The sequence below is a fragment of the Canis lupus genome, chromosome 35 (genome assembly GCF_011100685.1).
Source record: "Canis lupus familiaris isolate Mischka breed German Shepherd chromosome 35, alternate assembly UU_Cfam_GSD_1.0, whole genome shotgun sequence".
In the NCBI taxonomy this organism is placed as follows: Eukaryota; Metazoa; Chordata; class Mammalia; order Carnivora; family Canidae; genus Canis; species Canis lupus.
In genome coordinates, this window is record NC_049256.1 from 5,998,850 (window position 1) to 6,024,304 (window position 25,455).

General features: G+C 40.3%; 2 long non-coding RNA genes across 4 annotated transcripts in view; one reads left to right on the forward strand and one right to left on the reverse strand.

Moving 5' to 3' along the window:
- Positions 1–2,021, forward strand: part of LOC111094044 — a 29,245-nt gene extending 27,224 nt beyond the window's left edge. The window contains exon 3 of the long non-coding RNA XR_005384245.1: positions 1,481–2,021. This is a non-coding gene — a long non-coding RNA (uncharacterized LOC111094044). The remainder of the gene's footprint in view (positions 1–1,480) is intronic.
- LOC100682564 lies at positions 628–24,821 on the reverse strand. Of its 3 annotated transcripts, XR_005384244.1 has the most exons (6): positions 24,150–24,821; positions 23,915–24,026; positions 12,669–12,805; positions 12,390–12,566; positions 11,695–11,714; positions 628–790 (listed from the first exon to the last, which is right to left on the reverse strand). It is a non-coding gene; the product is annotated as an uncharacterized LOC100682564 (long non-coding RNA). The 3 variants fall into 3 exon arrangements; XR_005384242.1 differs by lacking the exon at positions 11,695–11,714; XR_005384243.1 differs by lacking the exons at positions 628–790; positions 11,695–11,714 and having other exon boundaries at positions 12,317–12,566.
- Positions 24,822–25,455: the final 634 nt, after the last annotated feature.

Sequence of the window (25,455 nt, forward strand, 5' to 3'; positions counted from 1 at the left end):
CAGCCGGCCCACCCTGGATTGGGAGACCTCTGGCTCTAAGTGGATGATCTCCCATCTAGACTCATTCTGTGAGCCTGAATTCCTCTCCAGTCCACTTCTGGGCCAGTTCCAGACACAAGCGTCGCCTTTATCTGCCTTCCAATGACATCACCTCCCCACGTCCTGAGGGCTTTTCTCCTATTGTTATACTGTCACTGAGCTCTGTCCCAACCCTCACAATGCCACAGTTGGGCAGCATCCTTGAGCTCTTGAAAATATAACAGAAATGTCTTGAAGCAAGAAATCAATATATGGGAAAATATGTAGGAAAAAGAGCCTCGCAGAATTAGGGAAGGCCCTAGTTGGTTTAATTTTCACTGACCCAGTTTCACTGCTCAAAGCGCGGTACCTAGAGCAAGGGACAGTGACCTCACACACATAAAAACCTCCCCACTGTTCTGTAAAATGTCTTCTCTCTTCTACCACCAATCCATGGTTTATTTAACTACACACGAGTGGGTGACAAAGAGAATTTCCCATGCTAAGATGGCAGTTGAGTCTGCCAGTGACTTAAGACAAGTGATTCTTGTATGTACAATGGGGAAAAAAATCACTGTACTCATTTTTATATGAGAATTTATTGGGGTGGGAGGAAGGAGCTTTGGGTTGGTACATGGGACCAATCCATGCCTGCATGTAACTTCCAGGAATCCAGTGCCTGCAGGTAAGTCCCTGAGCGAGCAGGAGGGGGACATGGATCACCTTTTTCTTAGTTGGACCTCACTTTCCATGACAATGCACACTGCTGAAACTGTGGAAAGAAAGTCTGAATGATTTGAAGAGTTTTAGGTTGACTGATAAAGCTGCAAATTTTACTACGTAACAAGTAAGTGGTGACAGCTCCACCACCATCCCCAGGAGGAGATCAACATGTTCAGCAAGGGCCCCCCAAAAACCCTGACTCAGGAAAGATTACAGAGACTAATCATATCATCTACAGAAAGGCCAAGGTGAGAATGGGAGGGAAGAGCCAGAAAGTCAGACTCTTGTGAGGCTTCCAGAAGCATTACAAGTAGTGAAACACTTGAGCAAAATAACTTTTTAATATGATACCTCTGTGGAACAAAAATTGTTCTTTAGCCCCAAATCTTTGGTAAAGTCTGCTGCCCAAGCAAAAGATTTCTCAGGTGAATATTTTTCTACCTGAGAGCAGAGAGTTTGGGAAAATTAACAAAGAGCCTGAATTCCCCATCCGGGTCAGGGTTACAGGAGCATGGGGTGGTGAGATTGGGAGCCAGAGGTGACTGTGGGTGGGTAAGCCCTCCAACACTTGCATATATCCTGAAGAAGGCATTATTAGACTTCCCGTAATTTGTAGCATAATAAGGCAATCTCATTTAATTCTTAAAGGTCAGGGTTACCCAACTAACATCTGGGTTACATATGTAATGTGAATTGAATTTGCATTGCACTTATGTTGATGCTTCTGATTCTTATACAGGGATAGAAGAGAAAAACATGGCTATTAAAGTGTTCAGATGGATGGTGTTTATCAGTCTACTACACAATGTAAGTACTAGTGCTGTGCCAGGTCCCATGCTCGATGCTCCAGGATGGTGCTTCACCACCTATGATCAAGGCCCAGCCACTGCCATTCCCAATTCTTGCAGACTGATGCATGGCCCTATGCTCATGGCTTGCGTATCATCTGTACAACATGGGACATTCCTCAGTGCAGGAATTCAACAGTACTCAGTCTGGTCTAGATCCTATTCAACCAAGCGAGCCCAGGATACAAGCTTGGATGTAGATGTCACAACAGTGGCACACTGCAGGAAAATTCCTAAATCTTAGTCTCAAATTGCTGTACTTACCTCGTTCCAGTTCCATACGAGTTTGCTGATAGATACTGGTCTGCACTCCAGTTTGAATAGCACCACTCTGAGACATACAGAGAAATATAAAATTCCTGCTCTCACACAAATAAAACAAAATTCCTGCTTTTTAAAAAATATTTTATTTATTTGTTTGAGACGAGTCAAAGAGAGAGAAAGAGGAACAAGCAGACTCCATTGCAGAGCTCGATGGGGCTCGATCCCACGACCCTGAGATCATGACCTGAGCAGAAATCAGGAGTTGGGTGCTCAGCTGGCTGAGCGATCCAGGTGCCCCAAATTCTTGCTTTTTTTGTAATTAAAAAAAAACTCACAAATCTTCTATTAAATTAATAAGCATAGAAGTATGTTCATTATAAGACAAGGCAATCACAAAATTTGCTTACAGGACCAGGATGATTAATTCCAAAATGGATTAATAAATAATACAAATTATGAGTTTTTAAAACAGAGAAATTTAGGGAAACAAGATTAGGAAGGAAAGAAGGAGAATTAGTTTGTGGGATAGAAGAGAAGAGAGGTTTGTGAAGGGGGGAAACCTGAAGGAGGTCTTGAGGGCTGTTTAAGATCAGGATCGTTGTAGAGAAATCCAGAAGCATGTGATTAAAGACATGGAGGTCTCAACTTTCCAAGTGAGTTTAAGGAACAGTAAGCAGATAGAATGGATGGGAAAGGGGAGATGGTGCAGAAACGTAATGGAAAAACAAGCAGAAAAGACAGGTAGGGCTAGAATGTAGAAGACATTAAGTGCCAGAAATACAGAGCTTAGGCTTCATCCTGCATATTTATAGACAACAGAACCAGAAACCAGCATTTTATGATGACTTGTTTAGTCTATAAATTATTCAATAAACACTGCAGGCAGAAGGGACTGTGCGAGATGCTGAGTGACGTGCAGGACATGCTGGGGGCACGCAGATGCAATCTGAGGCCGCAACCCAAGGTTAGGGGATGACTCTAGAGCCTGAACTAGGGCAGTCATGAATAAAGAAGAAATGGGATAAATCCAAGATGATGAATCTGAGAAATCCAAGATGATAAACAAATCCAAGATGATAAATCTGAGATGATAAATCTGAGAAATCCAAGATGATAAACAAATCCAAGATGATAAATCTGAGATGATAAATCTGAGAAATCCAAGATGATAAACAAATCCAAGATGATAAATCTGAGATGATAAATCCGAGAAAAATAAAGGGAGAGGTGTCTTTAATTACTATTTGTGATTGCAAATGAGGACTACCTTCCTCCATGTCCCCTGCCCCCACGGGGCAATTCTCCACCATCCTTCAAAGACTCAGCTCAAATTCACCCCCTCGGCAAAGCCTTCCCTGGTAGGGGTTCTCTACTTTCCCCTATGTGCTCACAGCACACCTCTTCACCAACTAAGTTCAAACTTCTCACTAATAAAGTGAATGAATGAAAAATGAAAGAAGAGTCACAGGTGGTTCTGAAGGTTTCAAGGAAAGGCAATTGGGCAAACGGCTGCATGTGGCACTATTTTTGGCAAGGCTCCTATCAGAACCCACGCCCTAGGAATTACACTGATAGAACAGTGTCCTGGACTCATGTTGCCCAAACAATAAAGCAAATACTAAATAAAGGTTAAGTTCATATCAGATAACAAAAGTATACACATATATGCACACTTAACCTCTATCTATATAAAAATCACATTTATTATGACATTAGCACATTTCTTCAGTGGAGAAATACTAGGAAAAAGTGTCTAGTTCAATAGCTAAATAGTTTCCTTGTCATGGTAACCCCCCAGCTATTCCTCTGAAGTGATCAGGAGGGGATGGGCAGGGTGTCATCAAGTTACAATGTCACTCTCATGGAGTATATTCATTCATGGACACTGTCTGGGTCAGAGCACTGCAGATACTAAGAGTGAGAAGAGAACTAGAACCATAAGTTATAACAAAACCACAGTCAATGGGGTGGATTTTCTTATAGACCATACTTCTCTATTTATTTTCTCAGAAATAAAGGAAATAAGCATGATCTATACAAAGAAATGAAGTGTTTTACATATATGAATCCATATAATAACCCTACTTCTAAAATATATTTCTATATACATATATGCATGTATAAACATATACATAACTCACTGGATTCTTAAAATTGAATATTGAACTATGACAAATTGCATTTAAATATTGAAGACTCGTGTTAACATAGCTTTATATTAACACAACGGAAATCTTTTCCTACAAAAAGTGGCAGTTCTCCCAACCCTGGGGGATGAGGGTGGAGGAGAGATGCACTGCAAGGAAGGGGGTAGTGTTGTCTCCTGGGCTGGAGCAGATTTCAAAATGCAAGGAGAGGGCAGAGCTGGGAGCTGACCTTAGAAGTCAAGGGGGCATCCCTGGGTGGCTTAGTGGGTTAGTGCCTGCCTTCAGCCCAGAGTGTGATCCTGGAGACCTGGAATCGAGTCCCACATCGGGCTCTCTGCATGGGGCCTGCTTCTCCCTCTGCCTGTGTCTCTGCTTCTCTCTCCCTCTTTCTTTCACATTCATTCTCATGAATGAATGAATAAAATCTAAAAAAAAAGAAGTCAAGAATGGAGTTCATATAGGTTCACCCACCAAATGGGTACAAAGCCAAGACAAATGCTGGGAACACAGAATGGACCCCCAAAATGAGTAGGGATAAGTCTGGGGCAACCTCTGGAGCTCATTAATAAGCACACGACTTGGCATGGTGTGGTATGATGTGTCATGGAGTGACACGGTGTGGCACGGCATCGTCTGGAATGGCATAGCATGGTACACTGTGGTATAGTCTGATGTAGTGTAATGTGATATAGTGTGGTGGGGTGTGGCATGGCATAGTGTAGTCGAGGATGGCATGGCACAGTGTGGTACAATCTGGTGTGTCATGGTTGGGTATGGCGTGGTCAGGTGTGGCAGGGCATGGCGTGGCATGTTTCACGGCACGGCATGGAGTGACAATTCGAACCAATATGCAGGAGGACCAGATACAGCATGGACAGTGATATCATAAGAGAGAGGGTGGTTGAGGGCTGAAGTGGAAGAGACAAACAGAACTGCTAACTGCAGGGATGTCCTGTAGGCAACTGGAGAGAGACACGGGAAGAGCACCCAAGGGAAGAGTAAGTCCTGGACAGGTGATGCGAGTCTTCCTCTAGAGGGGACCAGTAACGCCATAGTAACAGGAGGGCCATCCGCGGAGCACCTGTGGGCAGGGATGCGGCCACGTGCTTTACGTTATCTCACCAATCCTCACAGTGACCCTGTATGATAGCACTTGAGAAAGTGAGGCTCAGAGAGGTAAACTACTTTGTCCAAGGTCACACAGCTAACATGTGAACACAGGTTTGTTTGAGTTCCCTCAACAGAGTGTTTTCTAGGGGGATTCACAGGCTTTTGCAGAGGTTTTCAGAAAGTGCTCTACATGCATCCAGGGAAAATAAGGGAATGATTCCAATGATTGCAAACCACCTGTACCAGTTAGCAATAGCAGTTGATGGTAGGTAATAGAAACCCCCAAATGGTGGCTTAAACAAGATAGAGATTTTTTTTTTTGTATATTAGACGCTTTATTTTTTTCATTTAAATTCAATTAATTAACATATAATGTATTATTGGTTTCAAAGATAGAGGTCAGTGATTCATCAGTCTTATATAACACCCAGTGCTCATTACCTCACATGCCCTCCTTAATGCCCATCACCCAGTTACCCCATCTCCCCTCCTCCCCTCCAGTGACCCTCCATTTGTTTCCTATGATTAAGAGTCTCTTATAGTTTGTCTCCCTCTCTGATTTCATCTTGTTTTATTTTTTCCTCTCTTCCCCTATGATCCTCTGTTTTGTTTCTTAAATTCCACATATGAGTGAGATCATATGATAATTGTCTTTCTCTGATTGACTTATTTCGCTTAGCATAATATCCTCTAGTTCCATCCATGTCATTGCAAATGGCAAGATTTCATTTTTTGATGGCTGTGTAGTATTCCATCGTATATCTATACCAAATCTTCTTTATTCATTCCTCTGTCGATGGACATCTGGGCTCTTTCCATAGTTTTGCTATTGTGGACATTGATGCCATAAACATTGGGGTACAAAACCATTGGGTGGCCTGCTCCAGAGACGACAGTTCACATTGTGCTCCAGGGGAAGCCATTATAGATACCAGCAGCCCTTGGGGCTTGTTTTTCTCCCATGTGACAAGAAATCAGAAAAGGACAGGCCAGGGCTATGTGGCAGTCATGAAAAACTCAGGTTCTGTCTAGATTTTCATTCTATCCTCATGTTCATGTTTACAAGATGGCTGCTTGGACTCCAGCCATCACACCCATGTTTTAGATAGGAAGAAGGAGAAAGGGCAAAGAACAAAACGAACAGATTGTCTGAGGCAGCGCCCTGTACATTGTTTTTCTGAAACCTTGGAAACCCACTTGGTCCCCTTCATTGATACCTTCTTGCTATAAACCATATTCCATCCTCATTTTTACCTAAGATAAGAGGACAGGAAAGGTAGTTTTTTGCACTTGGCATATTACTAACCCCAAAGTGAGATGGGAATTCTGTGCAAGAGAGAAGGGTGCCAGAGATCAACAGAACAAGATCTGCCACCTTGACTTCAGTGACCCAACTACGCCTGGATACTCTACTGCCTAGTGCCAGCAAAATTCACAGAATCAGTCCCAGGCACAAAAAATAAATCCAACCTCTGACTGGAGAATTTCATACTAACTCCAAGAAATATTCGTAGAGAATGTGGATTTCATCAGAACATGGCAACAGGAGACTTTAGAACATTCATGTCCTCATGAAGAGACTGGATAGAGGGAATGTTACAACCACGGTCACAATGTCCTATCGCTAGGACAGGACCATGACTCAACTTTGAGGAATTTGGGCCTTTGTGTCAACGGATGAATCCAGTTAACTGGATTAGGTTCTGAAAGGAATAAACCCTGATAAGGCACTATTCTTCAAGGGGGCATTGCTTATCTGCTCCATGTAGCCTGGACTCCAGAATCCTGGCAGAAATTGTTACTTGGGTACAAGCCAACCAGATCTCCATCTTTCACAATATCCGGAAATGTCCTGTTATGGGTTGTATTTTATCCTCCAAGATTCTTATGTTGAGATCCTAAGCCTCAGTACCTCATGTGGGATTGTGTTTGAAGACACATCCTTAGCGAGGTAATTAAGTTAAAATGAGGTCACGAGGGTGGGTCTTAATCCAACATGACTGGTGTCCTTACAAGAAGAGGAAATGAGGCCACAATACATACAGAGGGAAGACTGTGTGAGGGCAGAGGGGGAGGTCAGCCATCCACAAGCCAGGGAGAGAGGCCTCGGGAGGAAGCAGCCCGGCCAACACTCCGATCCGGGCCCTCCAGCCTCCAGAACTGACAGGAAATAGATGTTGGTTGTTTCATCTACCTGGTCTGTGCTATTCCTTAGGGCAGCCCTAGCAGACTAATTCAGGTTCTCTCACAAAAGAAACCACTAAGACTGATTGAACCTAACATGAAAGAATGAGAACCCACGCCATTGACTGAGGAGTTAACTTAAGCATAATGTTCACCTATCAGGCTACAATTTACGCGCCGTGGAGTCGTCCCTAACTTTTAATCCCTGTCGCTGGGAAATTGGGCCTCCCTGGGGTAAATGCCTCTGTCTTAGTTTGGCTCGGACACATCGATCCTCTCCTTCTGCTTGGTCTTTCTTTGATTCTGGATTTTTAATACCAGTCCCAGAGAGCCCTTTATCTCATCGTCGGCTATTCTTCAAAGCCCCATTTTTTAGTGGAGTTTCCATCAACTCTATTTCTAGACTCTGGTGAAAGCCAGACCTATACGATGCTGAAAGGCACAATGCTTCCCCTTCCTTCCAGGCACCAGCTCCTTGGTGTTCTGGCAGCAGCTGCTTGTTAGCTGGGAAATGGCTTCTCTATTCATGCTCTTTGCTTTGTCCTGTGATGGGGGGGAGGGTAATTGATAGGCGACCCTGAGATTTTGCTGGAAAGAAAGAAACTTCCTCTTTGGATACTGTTACCAGTCAAACAACTTCCCATCATTCCACAGGCTTCCTTGACTCAATTAATACTTCTTATTTGACAATATTACACCCCACCTCCCGTCTGCTTCCCAACTTTGGTATTTAACTATTTCATACTGACGACGTGTAGGCTCCGGGAGCTTTGCCAACTCTTCCTGGCTGGTGGTTTTTGAATCAAAGCAGAGGAGAATTCTGTGAAAGCAGGCCAGAGGGGCATGGCACAGCTCCGGGATCCCCAGAGCCCCACAGCCTCCCCTCTCAGGACATCCCACCTCCACTCTCCCTCACCATGAAGCCTAGGCCTCTTATGTGTCATTTAGTGGGGACGCTGATTAAATAAACAGCTTAATATTAGCAAAAAGAATACATTAGAGAGAGAGCAAATACACCCTGACATAATGGAAAGCAGGATGAACTAAAGAATTATGGATGAAAGCTTGAAAAAAGCTTGCGCAGTCAGGGAGACAACTGACTCTGGGTTTCGGCTCAGGTGGTGATGTCGTGGGGGTCCACGCCCAGTGTGGAGTCAGCTTGAGATGCTCTCTCCCCCTCTCTTTCTCTCTCTAATAAATAAATAAATCTTTAAAGAAAAGAAAGCTGGAAAGTTTTAAAAGTAAATAACTAAATGTTATAGGCTAAATAATAACGTCAAAAGGGTAAAACAGGATTATTCGGTTCTTTTCGATTCAATGTTGCTAATAGAATGCACTGAAGGAGGGTGAAGAGACCAATACAAGAGGGTCCCCTGGAGCAATGGGGCCTGAGGCCAGAGGAACAGCTGGGGGCCCAGGGGTGGAAGCTGGGCGCCTGCCTCCCTCACAGACCAGGCCCGAGGTCCAGGACCACTCGCTATAGGGCAAAAAGCATCCGCCAGCAGTGCCTCTGCCCTGTAGGCTGAGAAGTCTGGGGAGCCCCTTAGCTATTCCAGATGATTTCCCTGCGGCCCAGCCAGCATGTAAATCCAACACCCAGTTGGCAGGCAGGATAATTCCTCCTCAAACAGACAGGCCACCTGCCAGAGTGGGGTGAGCGCTCAGAGGAGCTAACCAAGGAGAATATAAAATCTGCTAATGAGGCCGTTTCTAAACACACAAACTATCTTGGAGAGAAGGGGGGGAAAGACTGTAATTCAACGAACAAATCAGACCTCGGGAAGAAGGATGTGTAAAAATGGTGCTGGGCAGCATTCTGTCCCCAGCTTGTCCCTAACCAGCTGAGGGACTCTGGGCAAGTCAGTTATTTACTATGTGTCACGGTGGCCTCATAAGTAAACGAGGAGAATAAGCCACAGGAGCTCCACGGTCCCTCTCGGCTCCTAGGGCGCTGGGCCCATCTGCTCATTCTCCTCACACCGGGGCTGCTACCTCTGCCTGCCCCACCGTGCACAAGGCAGGCGCTGCTTCCTGCCCTCGGCCCTGGCGTGGCAGCCCAGAGCCTGGCCCGATCTCCAGGAGGGCAGGTTCACCCCTAGGAACCAGCACCAAGGAGCAAGGCCGGAAACCCAAAGCAGGTCAGGCTCCCGGGAGGATGTGCAGGCCTGGGCTGTGCAGGCCTGGGCTGTGGAGGCTGAACTTGACCAGGATTCAGGAAGGGGTCTGCAGGGGCCTTCCATGTGGAGCAGGATGAGGCCAAGGGTGGGAACTACAGGCAAAGCTGAGTTCCAGGACAGGAGGGACCAGGGAAGGGACAAGAATGTTCCAGGTGGTTCTTTGAAGACAGGCTGTCAGGCGCTCCTGCTGAAAGCCCTAACCCCACCCTTGTGGCAGGGGATCTGAGCTCTAACTTAGGTCTACCTGGATGTGGTTGTCACTGAGATGTGCTGCCCACATGCCCTCCGGAGAAGGACTTGCTACCCAGCTGCGGGCAGCATGTCAGCCCACTTGTCGGCTCCTTCGGGGTGGATCCTGAGACTGAACCAGGCAGGGCCGTGAAGGTCTGGCTGTTTCAGATCCACACAGGATGACTTTTGGGGCCTGTGTCATACATGGTTTGGCTTCTCCTTCTGCCCCGTGTGCTGTTTCCTCCCCAAACTCCATCCAGGGCCTGCTTCCCCAAAACCCACGCTGCACTCTTAATAGCTCCATGATGACCCAGGGTCTCCAGATTGCTGGCTGTATCTCCTGGGGCCTCGTCTAGGGACGGGACCTAGGCAGAGGTGTGCTTCAGCTCATTCATATGGGCCGATGAGACTGTGCATGCCTTCCCAACTCAGTGATGGAAGCGCATAGCTTAAAATTGGCCATGGTGGGAATTTTTACACTATGGAAATCACCAAACACTGCAAATCAGGACTTTTTTTCTTTTTCTTTTTTTTTTTTTTCTGGGGAGATGATTGTTAAACATTTACCAGCACACCACTACTTTTGGATAATAATAGCACCGGACTATTCATAGAGACCTACTTTGCTCAATGGCATATCGTGCAGAGAGCAGGAGTTAAGGAAGAGAAAGGAAAATTAGAGAAAATGCAGAGTCAAGTTGCACATGAATTATTTTAGGAGCAGACATTCTGAAGAGGGTTCTTGGATGCCCTGTTCTTATGAGGTATGGGATTGAGCTGGCAGAAACAGAATATAGAAGCCCCAAACATGGGTTGCCTGGGTGGCTCAGTTAGTTGAGCATCTGCCTTCAGCTCAGGTCGTGAACCTGGGGTCCTGGGATCGAGTCCTGCATTGGGCTCCCTGCTCAGCGGGAAGCCTACTTCTCCCTCTCTCCCTTGTTTGTGCTCTCTCGTTCTCACTCTCTCTTTCTCAAATAAATAAAATCTTTACCAAAGAAAATAACCCCCAAATATGGCACCTCTCATCACCTAGAAGAAGTCTGTTCAGGTTCTTGGCATCATGGGTGCAGCTAGGCAAGATCGTCTCTCTAATTCAGGGGCTGAAGACTTTAGCACACGCCTCAAAGGCAGTTTGTGATACCATCTCCTTAGCAGTGTGCAAGGCAGCCACCACCCTACTAAAGACCCTTCCTGCTGTCTTGGCAAGTCACTATCTGCCCTCCACATCCTACTAGTAAGGTGGACACATTATTTCTTTTCTAGTCCCTAACAATTTAGAGAGTCATTGCACACATACCTCCACACACCCTCAGTGTGTCTCCAACTTGACATCTCATTTTTGAAATATTGCTGACCTATAATCCCAGGTAAGAGCAGTGGAAAGTACTGAACACAATCTCTAGAAAGTATTTTTGTGAGGTATACACACTTATTTGACAAATACATATCCAGTGCCCAATGCAAGGTATTTTGCTCTCATATTCTATGAGTGTAATGAGAGTTACCCTCTGAAGGGGTCTAACTGGTTGGGTCCATATACATGGAAGACAATGAAACTCTGCACTGGAAAAGAGGTAGGAATATATTTACTGTCCTTTAAGTGTAGAGAACATGTTTCCATTAAGCTAATAATTCACCTCTAAGCGAATTATTCATAGGGAAGTGATTCACCCATTTTCTGATGGTTGGTTCAGATATTGCTCATAGTGGAAACATCATAGATACTTGTTAAATGAATAAATGAGCCAACCTTGACTTTCAGATAAACAAGAGATGATTAATTCTGCCTTAGGATATGTAAAATATGTAAAGACTTAAAAGGTAGCCAAAGAGAGACCATACGTATGAGCAGAGAGCACACACATTGACAGAGAAAACGTGTATGTTAAGAAAAACAGGAAGCCTGCCAGGGAATCACATCAGATCTGGAAAGAAGATGCACTTATCCGCTCAGCTGGACCACTTAAAGGTGACATGGTAGGATGGACTTACCTTGTTTCCAATAACGTTTCCTTGAAAGGAAAAAAAAAAAAAAAAACAAGGATAAAGCATCTAAACCTCCTTGAAAGTGGGAAGATGCAAATTCTAAATTAAGGTGTCCCACAATTACATATAAAATATTTCACAGAAACCTAAACATCAGGCTCCTTATTTTTAGAACCTCAAATATCCAAGAAAGAATTCTTTAGTCATTGAGTGAATGGTAGACTGTAGGAAATGAAAGGAAAGTCGTAGTAGAGGAAACCTGAAGGAAGAAGGTGATGTTGTCATTATGGACAATATTTCAAAAGTTAGCCACATTTTCCTTCCAGGACTCTAACTTCTTCAGAGGAGTGTCCTTTACCCTTGTGGGGAGATAGACAAGAAACAAAGAAACCTTGTGCTTTGAGAATCCTGCCAAGGGGTCCAGTGGACAGGTGACCCTGGCCTCTCAGTCCTGCAGCTTCTAACATTCAGGTGGATCTGGGCTGCCCCACTTGGGTCTTGCCAAATGGAGAAATCCATTGTATCCAGCAGGACTGCAGCAATTCTGGTGTTTAAAGCCTCCTCCAGAAAAACCTTTGCACTAGCCAAGTTCTTGAACTCAGGAGGGAAAGCAAAGAAGACCCATATATTAAGGAAAAAATGTTCTATTTTTCCACTGAGAAGGAAGTTGGTAAATTTGAAAATAAAGTATAAGAGGGCACCTGAGTGGCTCAGTCAGTTGAGCGGCCGATCTTGGTTTTGGCTCAGATCAGGAACGGTCTTGCAGTCATGGCACTGAACCCCCACGTTCAGCTCTGTGCTCAGCTTGGAGTCTGCTTCAAAATCTCTTTCCTTCTCCCTCCCACTCTCTCTTTCTTTCTCTCTCAACTAAATAAAATCTTAAGAAAAAAAAAAAAGTATAAGAGCAAGTAATTCAGGAGCCCAGCCTGGGAAAGAGCATGGTGAATCCCATGGAATAACAAAACCACCCAGCTCCTTACTGGGTCAGGCCAAGGTCCTCTTGCTTTCCCTCCATTCTCTTCAGCCTCATGGCATGTGAGGGCTATAGATGGTCCACGAGGTTCTTTGTATTTCATTTCCCAGAGAAAAAGCTTGAAAATTGGACCTTTCTAGCAGGCTGAAAACAGACAATGAAGGAAGGTAAGAGGAAAGGTAGGGGTTGCTGGTTCTCTGGCTTTTTACAGCCTTCCAACTGGAATGAAGCAGTGGGTGGAGTTGGGACGTACTAAAATACAAAGGAAGGGATCTTCGAAACTATCTGCAAAGAGGGGTTTGTAAACTTGAGGTTATCTGGAGCATGCACAATCATCCCTTTTATCTGGTTTTACAGCTGTTCCTGGGCCAGCAGAGTCCCCAGTACACCTCCACACCCCCAAGTCCCCATCCAAGACCTCCTTTTGTCATTTCAAATGAACTTTCCTCTCCTTGAGTAGAGGGAGGAAAGTGGCAGGATGGGACCAGAAGAAAATGTTACCTTGGCCAGGGATTTATCCCCAAAAAGAGTCAATGACATACACAGAGCTAAAACTAGAAGGATGTGAAAGACTCAACCAAAATAGCCATCAATCAGGGTTCAGTTCAAAAATGGTTAAAAATCCATATGATGAAATGTGATGTAGCCATTATGCTTGACATTGAGGCTTATATATTAATGTCACCATGTGCTATTAGGTTAGCAAGTAGCAGGGCATTATGGCTCCATTTTTGTAAAACAAGCATATAAATATAAATAGAATTTTGAATGTTGAGCTAATAGTAGCTTAACTCTGATTACCCCCTTATTATAAGTAATTCATTTATATATATAGTATACTGGAGACCTTGTACTGAGAAAGAGAAATTGTTCCAGTAAATCAAGTACTTCATCTGCACAGAGAAAACCATTGCCCTGAGAATAGTTAACCCAGGAGTTTCCAGATTCCTCCAGGGTGGAAACCCAACCTTGATGAGTTCTGAGACTCCCCCATTGGCAGGAACTGGGCAGGGGGTGGAGTGGACAGGGCAACCTTGTGGTTGGAGAGAGGACAGGTGCAGCAGACACAAGCTCAACCTGTAAGTATGAGTTTCCTTCACACTGCCACTTTAATGCCAAGCTTCTAAGGTTGGTTCTTATTCTACAAATTAAGGAAAAAAAGGGCTAACAAAAGAAAAATACTTAGGTAAATTAATAAATACAAGGTAGGAAGTTTAGAGAGGGATTTTCAAAGGTTAGAGGAAAAAAACTTGTGAAAGGACTAAAACGTTTTAATGGAATTATTATTTTTTAAAAAAGAGTTTAAAATAATGAGCTGAAATAGAGGGAAAACAGAAGTCAATGAGATTTAGTTGTTAAAAACACAAAAGTAAGCATTGAAAGCTAAAAATCATTGAGATAATATGTTTGTAGTGTAAAAGCAGATACTTTTGAGGATAAAGAACAATAATAAAAATACAAAAGCTATAAAAGTAAAAAAGGATTTCTGGAAAATGTCCTTAAAGCAAAATAAAAGCAAAAGTCTTGAAAATTAAAGGTGGGAGAAGGGGAGAAGGAAAATATAGAAGGAATTATTTAAGCATAAATTGGGATAATAAAACAAGCTGCTACTTTAGCAAGGTAACAAGCTAACTGCAGTTAAGTAGAAATCCACACTGTCCCCTTGGTAATTTCTATTGTGATTTCCTCTTTTATGGTTTACAAATACATGAGTTTACCTCTTGTCATATATTCTTTTTATTGTGTATTTCTAAATAAATTGCATTATAGTCAGAGATTATGATTGTGTTATTAAGGGTGTCAATTTTTATAAATGTTCAAAGTGTGCTGGAAAATAATGTACAATATCTCTATTAGGTGTAGGAATTATGCATCTTACTATCTAATTAAACCATTTTTTAATTGTGCTGTTGAAATCCTTTATATATTTATTTTTTATCAAGTTATCTTTCATTTTCCTTATACATTTTCCTTGTAATTCTTTTAGTGTTGTTTTATATGTTGACATGTATTGTTAAGAACATACAAATTTCTGATTATCATCTGTTGCAGAATTGTTCTTTTCTTTTTGTGAATGTTCCTTTTTATCCCTGTAAATGAATCTTTGTTCTAAAATTCATCTGCCAGTTTAATTTTTCCAATTAGTTTTTTCAGTGTAAATTTTTACTATTATTTTTTAAGTATGCCTCTTGTTAATAGCACAAAGTGTAATTTAATTTTTAAAAATCAAATTTGAAAGTCTATGTCTTTTAAAAGACCTACAACTTTTTACATTTACTGTAATTACTGATCCCTTTAAACATATTTCTACCACTTTATTCCATGTTTTTTCACTTGCTTCTTTTTTTCTCCTTTTCTAACTTCCCCTAAATTTTGTTAATGTTTACTTTATTCCTTCTGAGTCTTTTGCTGCTTTGGAAGGATATGTTGTGTTCTGTTGTTTTATTTGCATTTTTCAATTTTTAACTATCATAATTAATCATAAATAAGGAAGTTAAAAAATTGTCTTTCTTCTTCTTTCAAACATGACAAGAAATGCTTCAACTACCCACTGAAAATATTCTTCCTTATGGTTATTGTTTAGAATTTGAGTTACACTGCCTTTTTAAACATACACACAAAAATTAGATTTTCTTCTCATTGATTTCCTTTGGTAAAATATATTTTATTAAAGATTTATGTTCACCATTGCTTCTAAGATCCTGCCCTTCCTTCTGGGTTTATTTTTCCTCTATTGAAATACATCTTCATTAGTTCTTCCAGGGAGAATCTTTAGGTGGTGAACTCATTTAATCTTTGTCTAAAAATTTATTTACCCTCTTGCATAAATAGTTTAGTGAAGTATAGAATTCTAGGTTGTCTATTTTCCATTTACCTTTGAAAATATTATTCCAGTGTCTCCTATCATCTATTGTGGTTAAGTAGATGTCTTATGTATTCAAGGTATTGTTTTCATAGATTTACTGTTTATTTTTTTCTAATAGCCTTTAACATTTTATCCTTATACTTGATATTCAGTGTTTCATTATAGTACTTCCAGGTATGCAATTACTTTTATTGATTCAGTTTACACTTTTAATCTGAAAACCAATGGCTTTCTTCAGCTTTGAAAAATTACCATCAATGTATCTTCAAATTTTGATGTTCACCATTGAGCCAATTCTTGCCTTCTTCTAGAGCTCCTACTATATGATTATTGAGGTCCCTCGGACTCCCTTCTGTAACTTCTAACTGCTCTTTCATGTGTTTCTTTTTTCTCTTCATACTGCATTCTAGTGATATTTCCAGTTCATCAATTTTCTCAAGTGGATGGTAGAGTTTATTTCATTTATTGTGTTTTTAAATTTCACTTATTGTTTTTACTTGAGGATTTCTGGGGGTTTTTTCCATATTCACCTACTGATGTTTTATTTCTGCTTATTTTCGTTATTTCTTATTCACCTTTTATCTAAGTTTTCTTTCCTTGATTCTCTTTGAGTATCCACAGATGTAATGGCTTAACACAACAGTGACTATTTTTAGTTAGCAGTCCTATGTAGGGGAACAGGATGGTAAGCCAGTTTTCCTCTAAAAAATCATTGAAGGATCCAGCTCTGCCTTTTCTACATGTTCTTGCTCCCAAGGTTACGATGGATGTCTCTATCCCAATCAGCTTGTACATGGAAAAAAAATTTTAGAGGAGTGCTTGTGGGAAGTTTTTGTGGGCCAGATATGCAAATAGCAGACCTCATTTCTCCTAGCACTTCTTTGGCTCATAAGGCCACAATTAACTGCAAGGATGGCTAATAAATGCTCTCTAGCTATCTGTTTAATAAGAAAAGGAAGTGGAATCAGAAAGAAATAGAACATTTGAACAGATTGATTACCAGCAATGAAAATGAATCTGTAGTCAAAAACTCCCAACAAACGAAAGTTCAGGACTAGAGGGCTTCACAGATGAATTCTACTAAACATTTAAAGAAGAGTTAATACCTATTCTTCTCAAACTATTCCAAAAAACAAAAACAAAAAGAAAAACTTCCAAATTCATTCTACAAGGCCAGCATTACCCTGACACCAAAAACCACGTAAAGATAACTACAAAGAAAGAGAACTACAGGACAATATCTCTGATAAACATAGATGCAAAAATCCTCTACAAAATATCAGCAAACCACATCCAACAATGTATTTATTTATAAATCATTCACCACAATCAAGTGAGATTTATTCCTGGGATGCAAAGGTGTTTAATATTCACAAATCACTCAACATGATACATCACATCACTAAGAAAAATGGTAAGAACCAAACAATCATTTCAACAGATGCAGAAAAAGTATTTGACAAAGTACACCATCCATTCCTGATAAAAACTCTCAACAAAGTAGGTTTAGAGTAACATGTCTCAACACAGTAAAGGTCATATATGAAAAACCCACAGCTAACATCATACTCAATGGGGGAAAACTGAGAACTTCTCCTCTAAGATCAGGAGCAAGACAAGGACGTCCACTCATATCACTTTTATTTTACATAGTCCCGGAAGGTCTAGCCACAGCTATTGGACAACAAAATAAAATAAAAGGCATCCAAATTGGTAAGAAAGAAATAAAACTTTCACTATTTGCAGATAACATGATACTCTATGGAGAAAACCCTAAAGACTCCACCAAAAAACTACTAGAACTGATAAACAAATTCAATAAGGTCACAGGATACAAAATCAATATACAGAAATTTGTTGCATTTCTATACACAAATAATGACGTAGCATGATGAGTTTTTTTTAAAAAATTGGGCAAAAGCACCAAAAATAATAAAATACCTAGGAATAAACTCAACCAAGGAGGTGAGAGACCTGTACTCTGAAAGTTATAAGATGTTGATGTAAGAAATTAAAGATGATACAAGCAAATGGAAAGATATTCCATTTCATGGATTGGGAAAAAATATTGTTAAAATGTACATTCTACTCTAAGCAATCTACAGATTTAATGTAATACATATCAAAATGCCAAGAGCATTTTTCATAGAACCAAAACAAATAATTCTAAACTTTGTATGGTACCACAAAAGACCCCAAATAACTAAAGCCATCTTGAAAAAGAACAAAGCTGGGTATCACAGACCCAGATTTCAAGATATACTGCAAAGCTGTTGTAATCAAAACAGTGTTATACTGGCAGAAAAATAGATACATAGATCAATGGAATAGAATAGAGAACCCAGAAATAAACCCATGATTATATAGTCAATTAATTTTTGACAATGGAAGTAAGAATATGCAAGGAGAAAAAGACAGTCTCTTCAACAAATGGTGTTGGGAAAGCTGGACAGTTACATGCAAAAGAATGAAACTGGACTACTTTCTTTCTTACACCATACACAAAAATAAACTAAAAATGGATTAAGGACCTAAATGTGAGAGCTGAAGTCATAAAAATCCTTGAAGAGCATAGGCAGTAATTTCTCTGACGTTGATCATAGCAACATTTTTCTAGATGTGTCTCCTAAGGCAAAGGAAGCCAAAACAAAAATAAACTATTGGGACTACATCAAAATAAAGACCTTCTACACAGCAAAAGAAATAATCAACAAAACTAGATGACAATCTACTGAATGAAAGAGGATACTTGCAAATGACATATCTGAAATATATATATATATAATTTATGCAACTTGGGACATGTGGATAGCTCAGTTGGTTGAGTGTCCTACTCTCAATTTCAGCTCAAGTCATGATCTCAGGGTTGTGAAATGGAGCCCTGTGTCAGGAAGTCTGCTTGAGATTCTCTCTCTCCCTCTGCCCCTCCCCACCCACTCTCTCTCTCAAATAAATAAAATAATCTTTAAAAAAAGAAATTATGCAACTTAACACCAAAAAAACCCAAGTAACCAAATTTAAAAATGGGCAGAAGACATGAACAGACATTTCTCCAAAGATAACCACATGGCCAACAAACACATGAAAAATGCTCAACATCCATCATTATCAGAGAAATGTAAATCACAATGAGATATTACTTCATACATGTCAGAATGGCTAAAATTAAAAAAAAAAACAAGAGTTGGCAAGGATGTGAAGAAAAAAGAATCTTTGTACACTGTTGATGGGAATGCAAACTGGTATAGCCACTGGAAAACTGCAAAATTAAAGAATAGAATTATCATATGATCTAGTAATTCCAATACTGAATATTTACCCAAAGAATATGAAAACACTAATTCAAAAAGATATATGTTCCCCTATGTGTATTGCAGCATTATTTACAGTAACCAAATTATGGAAGGATCCCAAGAGTCCATTGATAAATGAATGGATAAAGAAAAGGTAGTATACATTTATAAAGGAATATTCCTCAGCCATAAAAAAAAGAATGAAATCTTGCCATCTGAAACAACATGGATGGATCTAGAGAGTATAAGGCTCAGTGAAATAAGTCAATCAGAGAAAGGCAACTACCATATGATTTTGCTCATGTGGAATTTAAGAAACAAAACAAATGAACAAAGGAAAAAGAGACAAACCATTAAAACAGCCTCTTAACTATAGAGAACAAACTGATGGTTCCCAGAGGGGAGGTGGGTGGGGGGATGGGTGAAGTAGGTGATGGGGATTAAGAGTGCACTTGATGAGCACTGAGTAATGTATAGAATTGTTGAATCACTACATTGTACCCCTGAAACTAGTATAATATACTATGTTAACTCTACTGGAATTTTTAAAATGGGATGGGGTGTATTTTGATTAGCTAAGTAGTCTTCTATTATTATCGTTTTGTCTAGAATGAGTTAAACTCCCAATAGCTTCTTTTGTTGGTAGTCTTCCTTAGTGTTCATTTTCAATCTGTTTAGGAACTTTAGTTTGTATGCTCATCTTGAATGGAAGTGTCTGTCTCCTTTCCTCTCCTCTCTTCTCTTCCTTCTCTTCCTGTTTAGCAGTTTGATGGTACCTCTATGTGCCCCTCTCTAAGGTCTCTCAAACTAGAACCAGATATTATATTGGTGGCTCAAGACTTCCATGTTACAGAGAATGAAATATCTCAGATTAAGTTATTGTGGCAGCAGGTTATTTGACCCAGGTCCTGGTTACAAGATTGGGTCTGCTTCCTCTTACCTCTCTGCTATTTGTATAAGTCAGGGGCTCCAAAGCAGAATAAGTAATCAGTGGTAAGTTCCACCAACCTCTATCAATATAGGGGGAGCCCCATTCCAGCACCTAATTTCATGCAATGTGCCTAGCCCAGACCCCCTGCCCCAAGTGAAGTTCTTTTAGTGCCCATAACTTTGCAAAATATAAATTCCCATCCATTTTACCTACTTCAAGATTTAAGCCCAGAAGGCCCATGACCAGCACGTCCCTCTGAGTTGTGTTCCTGTTACACTTTTAGACCATGAAAATTTTGTATTATTTTCAAATGACTATAATTTGTTAAGGTCTTCTTTTTGTGTGATATCTATCACTGATAAGTGATCTTTTTTTGAGAAGATTTATTGTGGGAATAGTAAATTTACAATGTTATTTGCACCTTGCTAAAAGAAAAACAAAAGAGAGGAGGAATATAAAAGATGAGTGGAAATTAACTAAAAGTGGACAAGCAGTGTGAGTTAGCCCCATGGGTTTCCCTGTAGGTCACTTGCCATTTTAATGTCCTGCATTCACGGAGAAGTAAAAGGCACAGTTAACATGGTGCATTGACTCCTAAGTCCAGAGGATGCTCTTCAATTCACAGGTGTCTCAGCTTTTACCTCTAAGGACAGGGGATTGTCTATATACAAACTTATTCCCAGAACAGAATAAGTGATCATTATTCTTGACCCTGTAAGCTTCCTGATAAACATATTGATGATCAGTATCCAGTGTAAAGTGTCAGTATAGCATGGTGGGTGAGTGAGAGCATGGACTTTGGGTCCAGATAGCCTGGGTACAGTGACCTCTGAGAGCTTGGGCAGGGCAGAAAACCTCTGAGCCTTCACTCTCTCATCTGCAAAATAAGGATAATAATAGTATCTTCCTCAAAGTTTTATTTGCCTTAAATGAGTAAATATTTGCAAAGTGACTAACACATAGCAAGTGCTATATAAGTATGTGCCAAATTAAAATATATACATTGCAGGACTTCCTTCATTATCTGCTTATCTTATCCACTTTCAACCACAACGATTAACTGGTAGAAATCAGTATCTTTAATTCAGACCTTCACCAGAACCCCAGCTACTTAGTTCCCACTGCCTATTGGCTATCTCTATTTGGTTGTCCCACTAACACAGCAAGCTCAGTGAGCCAAAAACTAAATTACCTTGCCTGATGATCTGCCTCTCTTCTCATGCTCCCTTCATGCTCACTGGTTTCACCATACACATTAGAAGAAACCTGGAAGTCCTCCCAGAGGGCACTCTTCACTTCACTTCTCCATTTTCCCAGCTTCCTTGTTCCCCCGACACACACCACTCCCCACTTCCAATAAGACCAAACCTTGACCACTGTTCCCCTTCCATCCCCAGTCTCCATTTCTATCCCCTCTACTACCTACTGCCTTGGTCCCAGCTCTCTGCAAGTTTCTTAGGAAAGAAGAGAGGAGAATGGATGCTGACTTCACAATAGTAGTGCCCACTAAAGAGCAGAACAAACACATTCCTGTTACTAAAAACAAACAACTCTCATCCCAGCAACCATGTCACACTGAAGGCAGGTCTCTCATATCATCTTTCCAATGATGGAAAGCATAGTTCTTTGGTGCTGGAGCCAAGGGGCAATGGTGTCTGACTGCTGAGAAAAGACCAATAATGTGAACAGCCACCATGAACAAGAAACTATGTGAACAAGGATTTTGGAGTAAAGCCCAGTCAGGGCAGAATAAATATATTCTGAAATCACAGCCTATCTCAGTCCCCCTCCCTTTCCTTTTCCCAGTATAATTATTTGAATTAAAGAGTATGTGAATTTAAAATGTTAAAGATGTAGACAAATTTTGCTATCAAAGTGTTGGATAAATTTTCACTCCCACCAAAGTGGTGATAGATGCAAGTTCCTCCAAACCGGGGCCATCCGGGCCAACACCGGCTATTATTGGACTTAAATTTTTGCCAATTTGACAAGTAAAATCTGCACACTATGTTGTTTTGATTTGCATTTCTTTAATTATGAATAAAGTTGAACATCTTTTCATATGGTTAAAAGTCACTTTCGTTTTTTCTTTGCATGCCTACTTACACGCTCTGTCCATTTTTGGCTATTGAATGGATGATTCTGTTTCTTACTCATTTGTGAGAGCTCTTTCTATATTAAGACAATTAACTCTTTGCGATATGAATTGCAAATATTTTTCCCATTTTGTCTTTCCCCCCCTTTTTTTGGGTAGATTTCTCAAGACAATATTTTTTTGTTTCTACATTATAAAATATATCAATCTTTTTCTTTATGATGCATGGATATTTTGTGTTTCTTGCTTAGAGCTTTAATGACTTGAGGGATTGAAGTCTACATAAAGAGTGTTACTAGTAACTGCTGTCTCTCCTCTTCCTCAGCCCGTCCAAGCACTCTGGCTTCTATCCCCAGGAGCTGAACACCTCCTTCAGCAGGGTTGACACTCAGTTGAGGCCTTTTATGATCATCCCTTTGTCATAAACTTAAAATTCATCATATGCCAGGTACTGTTTTGGCTCTGAAGATAGTAAGATTCAGAGGTAAAGAAGATCTAGCTCCCACCCTCCAGGAGCTCTGTTGGGTCATGTGAACAAATACATTGCATAAATTAAAGTTTGCACAGGGTAAAATAGGGCCAAAATAGAACATAACAAAACCAGCTAAGGGAATTTTATAAAAGTGATTTGATTTGAGCCCTGAAAGTAGAACAGGAGTTTCCACTAGGTAAAGCATACGTAGAATGAAGAAGGGAATTGCAGACAGATAGACCGTCTGAGTGTAGCAGATGACTACAGCAATGGGAAACTTATTACATATGGGGGATTAGTCAAATAAACTAGCATAACAAGAATTGTGGGAGCCAAGTTTCTTACTGTTGGAATAAGGCATTACAAATGTGGAAAGAGAGAAACTAGTTTGAACCCTGTGCTCTTGTTTTGGAATTGAAGACATTAGTGTGAACTGGAGATATACATAGAAATAGAGATTGAGAGGTAGATAGGGATACATACCACCATAAAGAGATACTTAACTATATACAGAAATACACATCTCAAAGTTGAAGTAAATACAGGTGTAAATGCAAGTATATATACCAGGTCCATTCTTTTGTCCTGTCTGCTAAGAGAATCTAGATGCCTTGACACCCGGTAGCATAAGAACACTTAATATCTAAATTGTGGCTTCTAAACATCATCCTGCACTGAATGGAGCCAGGGTTTCTTGGAGAAATGACTGATATGATGACTCAAGCAGAGAAAGGACAAGAATGAGTCTGGAATATCTTTTTCTATCAGAAGGAAGAGAAGTGCCCCCCAAATTAGTGTATGTTTCAAAAGGACACAGAAGCCAGCTTAATGAGGCAAACACTGACCAAATCAGGGATAATCTGATCATAAAAATAAATAGTGGAAGTTACATATCATCGACCATTAAATAAAATAGAATCTCATGAATCCATACTGACATTATATATATAAAGTGCTGAAATTTATATATAGATATTTATATATAAAATTTATATATATGTATGCTGAAATTTTGATGTGAAAGTATACATTCATATTGTCTCAAAGTACTTCCCTACAAAATATGAATTAAAATTCCAATAGGAAATGGAGTAATTCTGCAGTGGAAAAGTCTGGCAGATAATGACTTTAATCAAGTGATCAAAATAAGCTTTTCCAATGATTAAACAAATTGAAATCATGTGCCAGATGATAGGATGCAAGGAGACAAATACAGTATCATCTTCTGCCAAAGATGCAAAATCCGAATCCAGTCATGAGGAAACATCAGATAAACTCAAATTGAGGGACATTCTACAAAATCACTGGGCTCTCCTCTTTTAAAATGCCTAAGTCACAAAAGTCAAGGATTCTTTAAAGGACATTATTGGGATGAGTAGGAAGACTTGAATGGAGTCTGTGGGTGAGAATTCTTTGTTCATAAGAAATATGCATTAAATCATTCTGGTAGATGGAACTTCAGGTGACCAATTACTCTTAAATAGTTCAGAAAAAAAGGCTTTGTCCTGTTTTGCCACTTTTCTATAAATTTAAGATTGTCTCAAGAACAAAAAATGTAAATAAAAGAAAAACATGAAAATGTTTGTCTTAAGATACCAGATCATTGCAGGAGACTTCTAGAAAAGTTGTTTCTCCTCCTGAATAGATTCTTTCTCTTCTGGATAATGTTAGGCATTGAGGTGAAATCCGGAGCAGTGTCACTACAGGCCTGAGAAAAAAGCAGAGCCAAGAGGAACCAGATACATGCGTCCAGAGCCACTGGATTAAGTCAGGGCAGTACCCAGCCTTCCTCCTGACCCTTCCAGTTACAAGTATCATTAAAATTCCTTACCATTTAAGCTAGTTGTGTGAGGTTTTCAATTATTTGCCACCAAAATCTTCCTGACCTATTCACGGTCATTGAAAAAGGATTCCAATGTTCTCCAACAATGAACCCCACTCCTATTCTAACAAATACTTCCCATTTATAAAATACTTAAGTGGAAATCTTGCTCGTGGATAAATAAAGTGGATCCCATTTACTAACAGGAAATGTGTGCATTGAGTATCTTCTAGAGCCTGTGACTTTTAGATTTCAAGTAACAAGTAGACTAGGGAGTAAAGGAACATGCTTAGTTTGTCATAGTAGGGCACCTCAGTAAGACAAGAACAAATGCCAAGTGGAGTAGTCATGTAACTGAGTTGAAGACAGTCTAAGAGAATTTCTACAAATCTGCAGAAAATTTCCCCCTTATTTCCTTTTCTACTTAATCACCTTATTTAATTCTATGGAAATGTCTATTAATTCTACTCCTCTGGTAACATCTTACCCTTCTTTCCTAAGAAACTTTGAATAACTCACCATTACCTAAAAGATAAAATCATGACACTCGAGATCCTTCCTAAGCAGATCCCTTCACATCTGTCCTCTCTTTCTCAATATACCTTATTCTCCAGCTATGCTGTTCACATGAGGCTATGCTATATACTAGATGTTGTGTCCCCCTCTCCCCCACCCCCAACAAAATACACATGTTGAAATCCTAGTCTCCACTGTGATGGTATTCAGAGGTGGGGCCTTTGGGAGGTGATTAGGTCATAAGGGCGGAGACCTCATGAATGGGGCTAGTGCCCTTAGAGAGTACCTTTGCCCCAATCTGCCATGTGAGGGCACAGCAAAAAGACAGCGTTCTATGAACCAGGAAACAAACTTCACCAGACATTGAATGTGTTGGCACCTTGATCTTGGACTTCCCAGCCTCTAGAGCTATGAGAAAGAAATTTTGGTCCTTTATAAGCCACCCAGTATATGATATTTTTGTTATAGCCTGAACAGACTAAGACAGGCTTCATTCCACTGCTGAAGAGGAAATTTACAAGTATGGAAAGGGGGAAAAGCTAGACTAAACCCTGAGGTGTTGTTTGGAATTGAAGACATTGGTGTGAACTCATAGATTTCAATATGTATAGATGGATATAGAAATAACTACAGATATAAGTACAAGTATATATGAGGATCTATTCCCTGTATACCGAGAGGATCTAACAGCAATAGCACTCTCTCTAGTAATCAACAAGAACATCTACTTATAGGAATAGGAATCATCTTGAATTTTTACTTCTTTATGCTTACTTATACCTGGCCCTACCATTTCCTA